General features: G+C 47.1%; 2 pseudogenes; one reads left to right on the top strand and one right to left on the bottom strand.

The window, feature by feature from the left end:
- Positions 1 to 11,070: 11,070 nt before the first annotated feature.
- Positions 11,071 to 11,675, top strand: LOC126508661 (phosphatidylinositol N-acetylglucosaminyltransferase subunit P-like; annotated as a pseudogene).
- A 21-nt stretch (positions 11,676 to 11,696) lies between these two features.
- LOC126508636 (40S ribosomal protein S2-like) lies at positions 11,697 to 14,532 on the bottom strand (annotated as a pseudogene).
- Positions 14,533 to 15,906: the final 1,374 nt, after the last annotated feature.

The raw sequence follows: 15,906 nt of genomic DNA, 5'->3' as shown, positions 1-15,906 counted from the left end.
TCTTCTTCTTCTTCTTCTTCTTCTTCTTCTTCTTCTTCTTCTTCTTCTTCTTCTTCTTCTTCTTCTTCTTCTTCTTCTTCTTCTTCTTCTTCTTCTTCTTCTTCAACTTGGGACTAGAGTCAATTTGGACCTCACCTGTCAAAATGCTCCTTTCAGATTTACGTGTGGGCAGGTCTGTAGTACATTTTCTTGATTAACGATTGATGGGGGATGGGGATGGGTCCAGTTCACTGGTGGACAGTGCCACCCCTGGGTCTTGTGTGGTATAAGAAAGCAGCCTGAGTAAGCCATGCAGAGCAAACCAGGAAACAGCATTGGCCTCTGTACTAGTTCCTGCTTCCACACTTCCTGCCTCGAGTTCCTACCCTAACTTCCTTGGATGACTGACTGTTATGTGGGAGGGTGAGCCAAACAAACCCCTTTCTCCAGGTTGCTTCTGGTTATGGTGTTTTATCACAGCCACAGAAACCCTAACAATCTACAGTAACAGCATACCGCAAATTTAGGGGGCTTAAAACAGTCCAAATTAGTTTTCTTATAATTTGAAGGTCAGAAGTATACAATCAAAGTGTCCGCAGGGCTATCCTCTGCTGGAGGCTTGAGAAGAATCAGTGTCCTTTTCCTTTCCTAGGGCCCCCTGTGTTCCTGTCCCATGGCGCTTCCTGTAGCCTCCATCTTCTGCTTCCGCGGTCACAGTTTGCCGCTATTAACTGATTCTCTTGTCTCCTTCTGTAAGTATCCTTGTGATGGCATTGGGCACCTGGGGACCATCAAGGATAACCAACCACTCCCTCTAAAGTACCTTAACGTTTTCTTTTTGAATCTTCTCGGTAAAATCCCTTCGCCACACAAGATTCAGATTCTGGGAAGTGAAGACGCGGGGATTTTTGTGGAATGTTATTCTGCCTCCCAGAACTCTCTGCTTTTCCAAGATGACCTAATCAGTATTTCTCACACAGCTCCGTTCTCCCAGCCGAGCACAAGGCTTTGGGGACGTGGGAGGGGCCCCACCTTTTCCCTCGCTCTAGGCGGTGGCTCTAGGGACGTTTTGTAGGTGATAGCTGAGTTTCTCTGGTGGTTTTATGCGGTTGAGCAGAGGATCCCCCAAAATCTCGGGACACATGTTGGGAAGAGAGGTGCTGCCCATTAATCCGCCTCCTCGGTACTTTCTGTTTCTTTTCCTACGGCTAATCACGCCCATTAAAAGCCACTGCACGTTTCCAGGGCATTAAAAATGTATCTGATTTTATGCTGTGCGTGTCTTTCCAAACTGGGAAGAAACCCACACTAAACAACGCCGAGGCAATAATACGGCTTTGCACCACACGGTTTTCAGGAAATGAGAACGCTGCGGAGTTGAGGCTGACTTCACTGGCCCTGGATAATAGACACATTCCAGAAATAGCCCCACGCGGCTAGACCTCCTCCTGGCCCTCCAAATTGTCTCAGCATCTCTTTGCGACTCGGGGTGCCTTGCCTGCTGGTTTTCTCTTAGGACTGAGCTGGCTGGAGCAGATGCTTTCTGCTGGGGTCGGGTGGGAAGAGGGTGAACTCCTTCCTTTCTGCAGATAGCCTGTCTGGATTTTATATACTGGACTTTGGATCCAGCCATCCTTAACAATCACCGAAGAAACGCTATATGGGAGCTGCATTTAGTGAATGGGGGGGGGGGGGGGATTAACATCACTCATGGAAATGTTTGCGTTCAGTGACAAGTTAATGTTTTAAGGAAGATTTACAGACTAGCTAAATATTTTGACAGAGAAATGAAAGTAACTGTGAAGACCACTCCATCTGGATCCCCTTATTTATTGCCTGAATATTTACACGACTGCCTGGAAACGTCACGATCGGAGAATTAATGCACAGAAAAAGAACTCATCTTTTTGGCCAGAGGCTGGGGGCAACTGTGAGCTGAGAAAAAGAACACGAGCCCATCTAACCCCTGAGAGCTTCCCTTCCCTCCTTCTCCTACCCAGTATGAAAAACACCACTCCAATAATACCAAACCTCAACTTTTGTTTTTTTTCAAAATTGCAAACAATTGTCATGCAATCCCAAGATATTTCCTTTGTTTAAAATGTACACAGGGAACATGAGTCTTTAATATGACCAATAACTTATGTCGTATCCAAGAGTTTGGATGAAGAGTGAGCTAGTTCATATCACCATTACTTCTGCTGCCTGCAGGGTTTCTGTCCACGGCTGGCATGTCTGTGTTCCTGGAGTCTGAAGTCGGCATGTCCATCTTCTGTACCAAGTAGACCAGGCCCTTCAGAGTGATAGATCATGCTTGGCAGATTATTATTTGGAGATGTTCACTAAAGATTGCCCTCCATGGCTTGTTTCTCAAGAGGCCATTGATCAGAGGAAGATGGAAGGCAGCCTGGACTTGGAAGTGACCCCTTGTTGAGCAGGTGGGCAAATCTATTTTCGGTGTGTGTCGCAGCTTCGCAGTAAGAGGGTTTAGCAGCAGGCATGGGGTGCTAAAGACCCTGAGCACAAATTATGCCCAGACCCACCCTGCCCAGACAGCAATGCATGAGTCCTCTAGACCTTGCTGAGACCAAGAGATCTTGTATTTACAGAATCAACTTCCCACTCCTTGAAGAAATGACTAAGTTCCTTACAGAAATTGCATGCCGATTCATTGTTGTGAGAATATTCCTTGTGTTTGAAGAGACTAGAACTTTTATTGAGACTCACAATGGAGTTACTAATACAGCCTGAGGTTGCTTAAACCTTCGAGATGGCTACCTCAAGATGGCTATCCTGCTGAGACCTCAGCCTGTTTAACTTGTCTTTAAGAGAAGTGAAACAACCAACCCCACTTACCTTGGAGTTCCCACGTAATCAACTTTTATAACCTAAACTAGTACACAGCTGTGATCTGAGGTTGTCTGGCCTTTCATTCCCCAGACCCAGAGAGCAATGCGTGTGTGTTTGTATGTGTGCTGTGATAGTCACTTGCTGATAACTGGAGCAGGTCAAAAGGGAACCTTATAAAACAGACATCTCTCTGGAAGCGGCACCCAGATACTGCTTGATACATTTGCGGCGTGGTGGGTAAATTGGAGTAAATAAGTTAATCCCTTGCAAAGCCCTGCTAAAGATTTCTATAAAGCAGTGCACATTCCTTCGGCACGGGACACTTCCTGTGCTATTCAGATACACAGAGAGCAAAGCCCTTCGCTCTGAACAGACAGGGCGGAAATCACAAGCTGGAGAGAGGTGGAAGACACAGGGAGAGCGCTGGAAAATTCAAGCCCGGACTCCTTCTTGGTCAAACTTCCTTAATGTGACGCAGACACATATTGGCGACTCCAAGTTTATGACAAGCACATTTAACTGACTTGAAACAGAAGTCACGTTGCCTGAGCAAATGAATCAATGACCCGGGAAGGCTCATTATTATTTCTGGTTCTCAAAATGTTGCTTGCTACTGTCCACTATATATGCATTACTCGAGGGGCTGTAGTAATTCATGATGTACCTAGAGCCACAAATGGAATAGTCAAGCTGAGCATCCAGAAAATGAGATGGGCGCCTGTGTGATACTGTTCTCTGTGTCTGTCTGTGAGAAGGGAAAGGTTTTGAGGAACTTGAACTTGGCACAGGTGGGCAGATCTCTAGAAAATTACGGGAAGAGCTATGGTAGCTATTAAAGGCAAACCGGACCAAACTAAGCCAAGCCAAGCCAAACACAAAGGCAAACCCAGCGGAACCCACCCCAAACCACCTAATCATTTCGTCCCATTCAAGGGCTTAAGGTTTGAGGGATGATTGCATTATCATCAGTATCCCACTAGGTGGCACTGCTAATCTACACTTGCGTGCTTGAACCGGTTTCTATGGTAACAAGCTCACAAATTTATGGGAGAGAATTGGCCTTGTCTTCTGGCACGGGTGCAAGTGTGTGTGTGTGTGTGTGTGTGTGTGTGTGTGTGTGTGTGTGTGTGTGTGTGTGTGTGTGTAGGAGTTTTCGAGTGTTCAGAAGCCTGATTTGTGCACAAGGGACTGTTGATTTACAGCTGTCAGAAGGAGAAAATGAAGTAAACATTATCATACTGAGTGAGGTAATAAGGAAGGAGAGCAGAGAACTCCTCACTGTTCCTAGCGCAGTAACAAACAGCCTTCACTGGTGGCTCGAACTGTGTGTGATGTTTTTGATGCATGCGGCCAGGTAGCAGCTCTAAAGCACACTAGGAGCAGGGGAGTCTGCGCTCTGCGTTTGCTCTTGAGTGAGAAGCATTGCCGGAGGAGCTCAGTCTGGGAGAAGCCATGGCGGCTTGCACTGTCAGCGTGTTAGGGAGGTAATGCTGGGAACCGTTACATCTGCCCACACATCTGGTTCTACCCATTGCTGTACGTGTAGACATGTATGGTGTTCCTCTCTTGGAAGCGTGCATCCCACGCTCTCCGGAGAATATGCGTTTCTGGAATATGATGCCGTTAGCACGGCTCTCTTAATCAAACGTCCGCCCTCTGATCTTTCAAAGCAGGCTTTTCTCTGCAGGTGCTGGATGCTTCACACCTGGAAGTTGCTGTTTGGGATTCTAGATCTAGTAAGGAGTACTTCTCGTATGCACAAGAATTCTGAGGCGCGGTGACTGGGGGTGGCGGTAGGGGGAGGGGAGGGCGACCAGTGGAGGAAAAGCACCCATTGGGGATCCAGTTTCTCGACTGCAAGGGAGCTTGTGGACGCTCCTTCTTCGTGGACCCTAATGGAGCCCTGGGCCCCAGTTTGGAACCAGATCAACACACTCAATGCCACGTGGGTGGAAGCAGGGGCTGGAGGAGGCCCATTGAGGTTTGGGAATTTGTACTGTTTGCTTTTTGGGAATTCTGGTCTATGCACTCATCTGAAACAGAGTTTACTTTTAGCCCTCTCAGAGAAAAGAGAAAAAGATTTTTTTACAACGATTTTTCACAATTTTTTTTTTAACTCCTATCATTGGAGTTTCACCTGGATGACTATTAGGGATATTTTCTAGAAGGGCTTAAAAATTGAAGATATTTTGAAATAACTTCAGAATTACAGAAAAGTTAGAAGAGTACAAAGCTTGCCACGTATTCTTTCCCTGCCATGTTAAAAGTTTGCCTTTCATCATGGTGCAGGTAATTTTTCATCTATTTAAAATTTTCTTTTTTTTTGAAAAAGCGTTTTCCTATGTATCCCTGGCTTTTTGTCATGACCTCCTTCTTGCTTCTGCTTCTTAAGTCCTGGGGGTAGAGGAGTGGGCCACCTTGCATGGTTTGTTTGTTTGTTTATTTATTTATTTATTTATTTATTTATTATGTATACAATGTTCTGTCTGTGTGTCTGCCTGCAGGCCAGAAGAGGGCACCAGACCTCATTACAGATGGTTGTGAGCCACCATGTGGTTGCTGGGAATTGAACTCAGAACCTTTGGAAGAGCAGGCAATGCTCTTAAACGCTGAGCCATCTCTCCAGCCCCTGATTCATTTTTTTTAAAATGGTCTTTTTAAAGTATAATATGGCATCTCCTTGTGTCTAACTATTTCAATCACACATTGTTAAAGAAAATCTCCCATAGAACCACATTGCAGTTATGGAAGGCAGGGAATTGGGCTGGGAAAGCTGTCTGCTAGCAATGGTCTTGCCTCACAGGTGTGAGGGCCCGAGTCTGTGCCTCAGAATCTGGACAGAGGATAGGCATGGTGGTGCATGCTAATAACCACTTTGCTGGGGGAGGTGGAGGCAGATAGATTCCTGGGATGCACTGGCCAGCCAGCTCTACCTGAACCAGGGAGCCCCAGGCCAGTGAGAGAGCCTGTCTTAAAAATCCAGGAGGGCAGCTCCTGAGGAATGACACTTAAGACTGACCTCTGACCTCCACACATCTGAACACATATACAGGCACCTCATGTGCACCTGCACACATGCAAACAGACACATCTACATACACATACACACATGCAGAAAAGCAGGAAGCCAACCCTATACTTGAATCAGTGAGAACTATTTAGATGTCATCAGCGGCTCTAGGACAGTAAAGCTGGGCAGAATGGACTCATCCGTAAAAGGGCTTTTTTTTTTTTTTTTTTTTTTGGTTTTTCGAGACAGGGTTTCTCTATGGTTTTGGAGCCTGTCCTGGAACTAGCTCTTGTAGACCAGGCTGGTCTCGAACTCACAGAGATCCGCCTGCCTCTGCCTCCCGAGTGCTGGGACGTAAAAGATCTTCTTTAACATATTTTTATTTTCTTAGCTTTGCACCATGGTGGCTTAAATAAAAATTTAAAGGTGGTAATTCATGATGTCAACTTCAGAAGCCATTACAAACACCTAGAAGCTTTTATACCTTTCCTGAAGAGTTAAACTTGTTCTTTCGGGAAAGCTGTGTATTTGCATGCAGTTGTCCTACGAGCTCATATCCACTTACCCATGTTCCTTCAATGATGCTATCTTGCAAAAGAATTAGCATAATGTCACAGTTGCGGCTCTAACACTGATGCCAATGGATGCAGGGCATGTGCTGTGTCCATACACGTCCTTCCTTCACCCAAGCCCTCTTTGCCCCTGGACCCCCCCGGTTAGTTCTACAGGCTTATAACTTAGTTCTTTCATGTATTTATATGTAGCTTTAATTATGATTACATACTAGATGTAGTATGTAAGCTTTTGAGGTTGTGTCTTTCCTCCAGGCTTTATTCTCTGGAGTCTTACGCTGTCAATTGTGGGCTTGCTTTAGGAAGCATCACTTCTAGGGTGTGTGTGTGTGTGTGTGTGTGTGTGTGTGTGTGTGTGTGTGGTGAGGAAGGACAGTGGGGGAAGGAGTGGGAACAGAAAATGGCACAATATGAAGATTCTATAATGAAACTCATTGCTTTGTATGCTTATTTCAACTGAATAGGAACATGCTATTGAGTAGCATTTTACAAGCATGGGTGTGCCAAGGTTTATAGCTTTCTTTTTGGAGCCCAGTTTACTTGGTAACACATCAGGATTGCGCAAACTTCAGCTCAGAAAGTGATGGGGGGGGGAACTGGAGAGATGTCTCAGCGGTTAGGAACATTTGCTGCTCTTCCAGATGACCCAGGTTTGGTTTGCAGCGCAGACATGGTGGCCCACAGCCATCTGTAACTCCCAGGCACTCACGTGGTGCACATTCATACACATAAAATAAATATGAAAGATAACATGCAAAACTCAAGGAAAAAGATGCTTGAAAAGCTTTCACTGTGGAGGTGTATAGATGACTAGATTTTAGTATTTCTTTAATAATGAAATAAGCGGAACGTGAAATATTCTTCCAGGAAGAAAATGAGAGGGGTGAGTGGCTCCCAGCAGTCACCGGGAGTGGTATCACTAACAGTGCATCTTACTGATGTCTGTTTTGTCAAAGTTCCCGATTATATTAAATTAAGAAAAGATAAAGAAATAAGTGAAGACTCATTTGGCCAAAGTTCACGAGTCCATCCTGGGTTTTGTACATTTTTATAGTTTATACTTTTCATTTCTTTTTTTTTTTTTCGAGACAGGCTTTCTCCGTAGCTTCTGGTTCCTGTCCTGGAACTAGCTCTTGTAGACCAGGCTGGCCTCGAACTCACAGAGATCCACCTGCCTCTGCTTCCTGAGTGATGGGATTAAAGGCATGCGCCACCACCGCCTGGCGCTTCAAGGAGCATGGGAACTAAGAAGAAGGCTATAAAGCCCAGATGTAAGTGGCTGTAAAGGAAGTTGCGGGGGATGTTTAATAATCACGTAAGAAACCCGAGTCCTGCAGTTCCAGGACACTTAGCACTCCAGCGAATAAATAAAATATGTAGGGCAGTTTCATTCTTCCTTTCAAATCCCTCTACAGGTTGGTCGCTTGAATCGAGCCCCACATTTTATTTTTAAAAATTAAATTCATAGGAGGAAGATGGGAGGTCACTTTCTTTGGGTTTACAGGGAAGCGCTCTCCGTCCCTTGATCGAGAATAAGAATTTGCGACTTCTCCTAGGGCCATTTAACATCCGACAGGACAGACACAGAGGGTAATTAATGGAAGCAAACATGATATCACGGGGATGGGTTTGGAGACATTTTGCTTTGGGACGTTCGGGGACACCGTAGGGGTCAAGTTTTAAGAAGCTGTAGGTAATTTCACTGTAGGTAGTCACCCACTCAAACCACAAGCCGGTTTCAACGATCCTTTTTCCTTCTGTCATTGGAATCCTGACCGCGGGACGTTATTTTCATTATGAGAATGCACACGGGTCCCGGGTATTGGTTCTGAGACCTTTCTTCCATCCTGGGAGGAACTAGAGCTACCGCCTGGCAATGGCGTTCATTAAATTAGAGGCTTGGGAAACGGAAAACCCTTCTAGTCTTCGATTTCTTTCTCATTTGTGAACAACGCGGTAGCCACCGGCAGGATAAATGGCTTGGTACACATATGCCAGCTTGTCGTAGTCTTTTGCACGGACTCCATGCTGAGTCGAGGGGCGCAGCCTTACGCTGTGTCCAGCCCTGCTTCCTGCAGAGCATGCTGAACTAGTGGTCATATCTTCTCCGGGGAGCCATCAGGCATCCATAGTGCCTGTGGGGACAGAGATAGGCAGGCTGGCCTCTTGCTGTATCTCTCAGGCAGACATCCAGGGCGCTGGATTATTCTGCTTTGGCCCCGAGTTTACACTCTGCTTAGATGGGATTCTCTGTATCTGTTTCGAGCTCCAAGTCTGGGATACACTCTAAACTTATTTTCCCACAGGGCCGCATCAGACAGTGAACCCAGACATCAAGCCTTCAGTACCGTGACAGTTCAGGACTGGCCTCTAGGGGGCAGCATCGCCTCACTCCTAACTCGGGCCTTCCCTGGGTGTGGCTGCACTTAGCGCCCCAGGCTTTGCAGACAGTTGGAGCAGCTTTCAACAAACTGCGCTTTCCTCGGGGGTGACAGCTGCACTCCCAGCTGCTTCCACCGCTGTGGTTAATCTTTTCCGTCTCTGCCACCCCAGATCAGACATGCCGTTCCGCCTCAGAGTCGGGGGTTGCCTCCTTAGACAGCTCTGGGTTTGAGAACCTTGGCCATACTCTTGAGTTTCATTGCATTAGAAAAGAAACAAGTTTTCTCTTCGTTTTAAGCTTGTGAGGGGAACGCGTGTGTTTTCTACTCTTTTGAGCCAACATTGTCTCTGCTAGATGGCCTCCTACCCTCAAACAGCAGGTGGCTTGGGACAGACAGGGGACCTGCCTGTTTGTTGATGTTGGGGGGCAGGACAAGGGATAGGAGTGTGGACCTAGTGGCTGTCTCATCCCTAGGAGTTCCTCCAGATACCCCATTGTTCCTCAGTCCTCAGCAGCACAGAGGTTCCCAAGTGCCCTTCTGTTAAGACCCCTTCCCAACATCCTGCATATCGCAGAGATCATGGTAGTTATCATGGGTCTCATTGATCTCATTGTTCAGGGACTGGAACAGCTGGTACGTCCCCCATGGCCTTTTCAAAGCTGAAGGGCTAAGAGGAAAGTCAAATCCAGATGTGGAACATATACCAGGTGTCTCAGCTACTCGGATCCCTTTAACCTAGGGGGCCTAAGACCTGCTAGTACAGCATAGATAGGCCTTGTCTCAAATAAATAAACAGACAAACAAATGATTAACTACGCACAGAGTCAGAGGCAGTTAAGACTGGGGAGACTTCAGAGCCGATCTGTTGTTACTGCTTTAGAGAACCCCATGCCTTGGGGGTAACCAGGCTGATGAGGTCACAGTGTGAACACAGTACAGCTCTAAGGAAGGCTGGATGGATGTTTTCTGTCAATCATGGTGGTGCTCAACATCCTGAGGTCCTGTGCAAACCGCTAATGAGAACAGGGGGGATGAGGAGGTCACTCACAGTGACCTCCTGAGATGGCTGCTCTTTTCCAGCCTCTTCCCTTCCTCCATTCTTCCCAGATCCAGAAGGTTGAGCTGTTGCTCCTTCCGGTTTACCACCTCTCCTGATGTCCTTCCTGTTCTGACTGACTCCCCTCGGCCAGATACTCACAGCCCTTTGAGATGCAATACGGATCCTCCTTCTGTCTTCTATGGGGTCACCATCTCTGGTCACCCACCTCCTCTCTCTGGCTCCTGATTCTCCTCCTCCCCCTTCCTAGTCAGTCTCTCAGGTTCACTCTGTAACCGCCCATTTCAGCCCTTTAATAATTAGCTTTCAGATGTTTCTCTAGGGTCACTTGATGGCCGTCATATGACACACCACAGGTTAAAACTCGCCTCCTGCTCCATAATGTCAACCGGAACAATCCTCTCTTAGATTCTGGGGACAGAACCTATGTCCCTTTATCATCTCTGTCAGGAAGTAGCCAATGAGAGAATACTTTGCCTCTCTTCTTTTTTTTTTTTTTTTAAATCTGTCTCCAGGATCTGAAGGGTTAATGACCTAAGAGTCTCAGGTGGACTGAGAAACTCTGGGCAGGAATGCTGACTTTACTGACAACACCAGTGAGCTGTTAGGGACCAGGATGCTGCTATCTTGTCTTAGCCAGGGTTACTACTGCTGTGAAGAGCCACCATGATCATGGCGACTCTAATAAAGAAAACGTTGAATTGAGGTGGCTTGCTTGCAGTTTCAGAGGTTCAGTCCATTTGTGGTCAGTGACGGGGAACACGGTGGTGTACTGGCAGATGTGGTGCTGGAGCTGAGAGTCCTGCGTCTTTCCTCAGATGCCACAGGAGGCCAGCACCACTGTCACAGCGAGGGACGCCTGAGAACAAGACCTCAAAGCCTGCCCTCACAGTGACTGTCACTGTCTTTGTGATAACACCAATCTGTTGCTCCGCGAGACTCATGAAAAGCAGTGTTCTGGTTCTCTCTCCATGCACGGATCGTGCAGAGGCCTCTGCTTGTGGGTGTGTTTTTGGGGTGATCATTTTGCTTACTGTGGCCAAGGAGAGCATGTTTCTGGGAACAGGAGAGGCGGTGAGTGTGAGTGGTTTTTTTTTTTTTTAAACAGACTTAATTCACTTTTATTTTCCTTGTATAAAAACCCTTATGTGGGGGGTCCTGGCCGGGCGGGGGCGGGCAAGCATCCGCAGTGCGTCCGCGGCGCGGCGGGGAGGTTATATAACAGCCCGTATCGATGGGAGGGGGCATGCCTGACGACGACTGTATTCCTTTTCCACAGATTGTCTAAAGCAACAGGGAAAATGGTGGAAAATTCACCGTCGCCATTGCCAGAAAGAGCGATTTATGGCTTTGTTCTTTTCTTAAGCTCTCAGTTTGGCTTCAATACTGGGCCGTCGCATTGCCTGCCTACCTCCTCAGTGCTGTTGTGATTGGTTATATCCTCTTATTTGGTATTAACATGATGAGCACCTCTCCCCTCAACTCCATTCACACCATCACAGATAACTATGCTAAAAACCAACACTGGAAGAGCTACCAAGAAGACGCCACCCCAGCCTTAAGAGACGTGCCCATTAGTGAAGTAAACAGAATGTTCTTCCTTGAAGCTAGAGAACTTAACACCCAAAACTGAGCTGCGTGGAAACATCCTAACGCCAGATAGTTACAAGTTTGGGGGCGAATAACTTTGAACATAATTATATTGACTGTCCTTTTAATACCCAATGTTGCTTGGCATGAAAGTTGGTTTCTTAGATTGAGTTCATCTGATGTTGTAAATATTTTCAATTGACAGAATGAATAAAACGCCACTTACACTACAAAAAAAAAAAAAAAAAAAAAACCCTTATGTGGTGGCCACAGCTGGAGCCTGGGTCCTCTGAACAGAGACTCTGGTGTGGGTTTTCACAAGATGGTCAGTGAATTCCTGATAAGGAGACTTGGTGAACACAGTCTCTTTCCAGAGGTCGGGGGTCAGGTAGCTGTAGGTCTTAGAGATGGCATCAAAGGTGGCCTTGGCAAAGTTGCCCAGGGTGGCAGTTCAGCCCCTGGCTGATGTGTAGTAGTCATCAATGCCAGCCATCATCAGTAGCTTCTTGGGCACAGGAGCAGAGACTATGCCAGTGCCTCTGGGGGCAGGGATGAGACGCACCAGCACAGACCCACAGCGGCCTGTCACTTTGCAAGGAACAGTGTGGGGCTTGCCAATCCTGTTTCCCCAGTAGACTCTCCTCACAGGGACAATGAAAAGCTTGGCCAAGATGATGGCCCCTCTGATGGCAGTGGTTACCTCCTTGGAGCACTTGACACCGAGACCTACGTGGCCGTTGTAGTCCCCAATAGCGACAAAAGCCTTGAACCTGGTCCGCTGGCCTGCCCTAGTCTGCTTCTGCACGGGCATGATCTTCAGAACCTCATCCTTTAGGGAAGCTCCCAGGAAAAAAGTCAATAATCTCAGATTCCTTAACGGGCAGGGAGAACAGGTGGATCTCCTCTAGGGACTTGATCTTCATGTCCTTAACCAGGCAGCCCAGCTTGGTGACGGGAATCCACTCCTTGTCTTCAGCTTTACCTCCACAAGCCCTGCGGCCTCAGCCCCTCAGACCGCTGCCGAATCCTCCCCTCCACAGAAATTGCCACGGCATCGTAATCCTGGCCCCCTCCCCCCCCCAGAAGAAGAAGAAGCGGTGAGTGGTATTTCAAGGCAGAGGAATAGCAAAAGGTACCCACTTGAAGGCATAAGTCACAAACAATCCCATGCCAGTTTGGAATTATGATTAATAGAATAGTTATTTATTTAAAGGGAAAAAATTACAGATCACCATCCCAGACAACAGCCCTCTGGGCCATCAGGAAAGGAGTCTAGTCACCTGAAGCGGAGCTGGAAGCACGTGGCTACCGTAACGAGACCACGCCCAAGTGGGCTGGTATCTTAAAGTCTATTGGCTGAAGGGTGTGGAAGGCGAGCTCCCGCAGCAACCACTCAGATGAATAGTGAAAGTTTCCCGCTTCACTGGGCTAAGAGGCACAAGCTCGCCCAGAAGACCTGGCCGTACCTCAGCTCCATGCTAAGGTTCCTGCAGCTCTGAGAAAGGAAGGTGTGAACCGTTCAAGTTCCGGTGAGGGGCGTGAGGGAGGCCCGAAGGAGCCACAAGATAAAGACGGTAGAGATTAGTTCTCCAAAGAGGAACTGTCCTGTTGTTCCTCAGCACTGAAACGGACTGGACGGACGATGTCCTGTGAGCAAGGTTAGTGTGACCTTTGCCCTTGGGAAAGATAGGCTTCGGTTCTTTAGCTGAGCCTCTCTCTAAAGGGTCGTCGGATCAAGAACTAACACCCAGCCAAGTCTGTGTGGCAACAGTCCGTCTCTGGAACCCCAGGCCCCAGATCTCCCTCAGGATCCCTGTTGGTTTCTTCCTTCGGCCTGAGTGCTGAGGGCAGATTCTACCTGCATACATACACCCAAGGCCTTGGCAAGGCAGGGAGGGGTGAATGAGGGTAGTGGCTGCTGATGGACGGAGGAAGGAGAGCTCGGGTGTGTGGGGTGGGGGACTCACATGCACCGGAGGCCTGGGGGTGACTGAATGGCGACTTCGGGTAGAAGGTCACGGTGGATGTGTGGTATGTCCACCTGCATTGGAGGCACCTTGGGGTGTAAGGTGGAACCTGCATGTTAAGAACAGGGGAGGGCTGGTGCTCAAGCCTGGAGAACTGACATGCAGGGCTGGGAGTCAGCTCCCTCTAGGCTGCCACATGACCCTAAAGAACATGACAGCAAAGAACAAGGGGTCCGAGTATCTGAATGTCAACGCTGCGCTTCTAGGCCAAGTGAAGGTTGGTTGTCAAGGTATGAGGATATGACTTAATAGTTTATCGATTTGATTCTATTTAAAAAACGTTTATTTTTTACTTTATGTGTCTGGGTGTTTTGCCTGTGTCTGTGTATGTGCACATACATGCCTGGTACCTGGTACCTGCGGAGGCTAGAAAGAGGATTCTAGATGCCCTAGAATTGGGGTTACAGAACTGCCATGTAGGTACTGGGAACCAGTCCTAGGTTCTCTACAAGAGCAGCCAGTTCTTTCTCTTTTTAAAAAATTGATCCTTAAAAAAAAGAAGATTTATTTATTATATATACAGGTTCTGCCTGCATACATGACTGTAGGCCAGAAGAGGGCACCAGATCTTATTACATGTGGTTGTTGGGAATCGAACCTTTGGAAGAGCAGCCAGTGCTCTTAACCACTGAGCCATCCTCTAGCTCCTTGGTTTTAATTTTTAGATATGTGAGTGTTGGAAGATGGTAGGTATTCTGTTTGATCCCTCCTTCTAGGTACCACGTGCTAGGGATGGGCTTTGGTAAAACCAATACACATGTCTTTGTTAGTTTGGGCTGCTGCGGTAGACTTAGACTGGGTGGTTTAAACACTAGCCTTATTCTCAAGTCTCATATTCTCAAGTCTGGAAGACTACGGTACCAGTAGATCTGGGATCTGCAGAGGGCCTAGTTCCTGATCTCTAGATGGCCTCTTGTTACTGTGTCCTCATGTGAGGAAAGAAGAGAGAGAGGCAAGGTCTCTTGCCTCTCTCCTCACAAGAGACTGATTCCACCCACTAGAGCGGGGCCATCACACCTTCATTGCTTCTGGTTCCGCTGGGGACCAGGTTTTCAGCACCCATATTGTGGGGAGAAGCCGGCCTATGGCCTATGGCAGGGCATGACGAGCTGGGGCTTGGTGTAATGATCAAAATGGCGAGGAAGAGCTGTGTGGGTGACGCCAGGTTCCAGAATGAGTTCTGAAAGGCTTCTGGAAGGAAAACCTGGAAGGAACCTTGGCTATAGAGCCCCAGGATTCCTGCTGATTGACTGGGCTTCAAAAAACCATGGTGTTAGCCAAATGTTTCTTTCCCGACACCAACCCTTCAAAGTCATTCTCGCGGAGAATGGTAACATTTATGAGTATTAATTTTTTTGAGAGTTTTATACAACATATTTTGATTGCGCTTATTGCCACCACCCCTCTTAACTCCTCCCAGAAACCTCCTCCACCTCTCCGACTCCTCCTCCCAACTTCTCTTGTCCGTTTTTAACCCACTCAGTCCAGGTTGTGCTGCCTTTGCACTCACTGGCGTGGGGCCATCCTAGAGAGCATGGCCGACCTACAGGGGCTGGACCTGTGAAGAAAACTGACCCTCCCTCCCCCAGAAACCATCGATCATCAATAGCTCATTAGAAAAGAGGGACTGAGGAGCCCCTCTCCACTCCATGCAGGAATATTGACTAGAATATTGTGTGGGTCTTGTGTGGCAACCCCACCTGCTGTGAGTTCCTGAGGGCAGAGGTCTTGTTACATCCAAAAGACAGTGTTTTGCTCTGGTCTCCCTGGACCTCTATTTATTTATTTATTTATTTATTTATTTATTTATTTATTTATTTATATAATTAAAATTTTTTTATTGATATTTATTGAGCTCTACATTTTTCTCTGCTCCCCTCCCTGCCTCTCCTTTACCCTTCAGCCCTCTCCAGTGATCCCCATGCTCCCAATTTACTCAGGAGATCTTGTCTTTTCCTACTTCCCATGTAGTTTAGATCCATGTATGTCTCTCTTAGGTTCTTCATTGTTGTCTAGGTTCTCTGGGATTGTGCTTTGTAGGCTGGTTTTCTTAGCTTTATGTTTAAAAACCACTTATGAGTGAGTACATATGATAATTGTCTTTTTGGGTCTGGGGGTGGTTACCTAACTCAATATTATGTTTTCTAGTTCTATTCCTTTGCCTGCAAATTTCAAGATGTCGTTATTTTTTTTCTGCTGTGTAGTACTCCATTGTGTAAATGTACCAAGTTATCCATTCTTTGGCCAAGGGGCATTTAGGTTATTTCCAGGTCCTGGCTATGACAAACAATGCTGCTATAAACATAGTTGAGCACACGTCCTTGTGGCATGATTGAGCATCCTTTGGATATATACCCAAAAGTGGTATTGCTGGTTCTTGAGGAAGGTTGTTTCCTAATTTTCTGAGAAATCACCATACTGATATCCAAAGGGGCTG

Source organism: Alexandromys fortis, unplaced genomic scaffold (assembly GCF_014885135.2).
Source record: "Alexandromys fortis isolate MF-2015 unplaced genomic scaffold, M_Fortis_MF-2015_v1.1 scaffold_86, whole genome shotgun sequence".
Taxonomy (NCBI): Eukaryota; Metazoa; Chordata; class Mammalia; order Rodentia; family Cricetidae; genus Alexandromys; species Alexandromys fortis.
This window is presented reverse-complemented; position numbering and strand designations above follow the sequence as displayed.